This window comes from Geospiza fortis, unplaced genomic scaffold (genome assembly GCF_000277835.1).
Source record: "Geospiza fortis unplaced genomic scaffold, GeoFor_1.0 scaffold289, whole genome shotgun sequence".
In the NCBI taxonomy this organism is placed as follows: Eukaryota; Metazoa; Chordata; class Aves; order Passeriformes; family Thraupidae; genus Geospiza; species Geospiza fortis.
This window is the reverse complement of record NW_005054478.1, coordinates 1,198,057-1,198,352: the sequence shown is the minus strand read 5'-3', so window position 1 is coordinate 1,198,352 and position 296 is coordinate 1,198,057.

The window sequence follows — 296 nt, the reverse complement described above, 5'->3', positions numbered from 1 at the left end:
CCCGGGGTGCTCTGGGTGCCTGAACCAGGGTCCTGTGGAGCCCCCTGGGCAGGGAGCCCCCGCTCCAAGCGCTCTTGGAAGGGCCTTTTCCTGTGAGCGCGTCCTTGGGCAGCGCACGCAACGCGGAGCTGGAGCGGCGCAGGAAGGAACTGAGTCCAGCCCAGTCCGTCTCCAGCATGACTGGACTCGCAGGAATCCACAGTGAGTCACGAATTCCCCCAAGACCCCCAGAGAACAAAGCAAAGCCACTGGCACAAAGGACATCCCCGGCCGCTGCTCTGTGTCCTTGTGCCCCC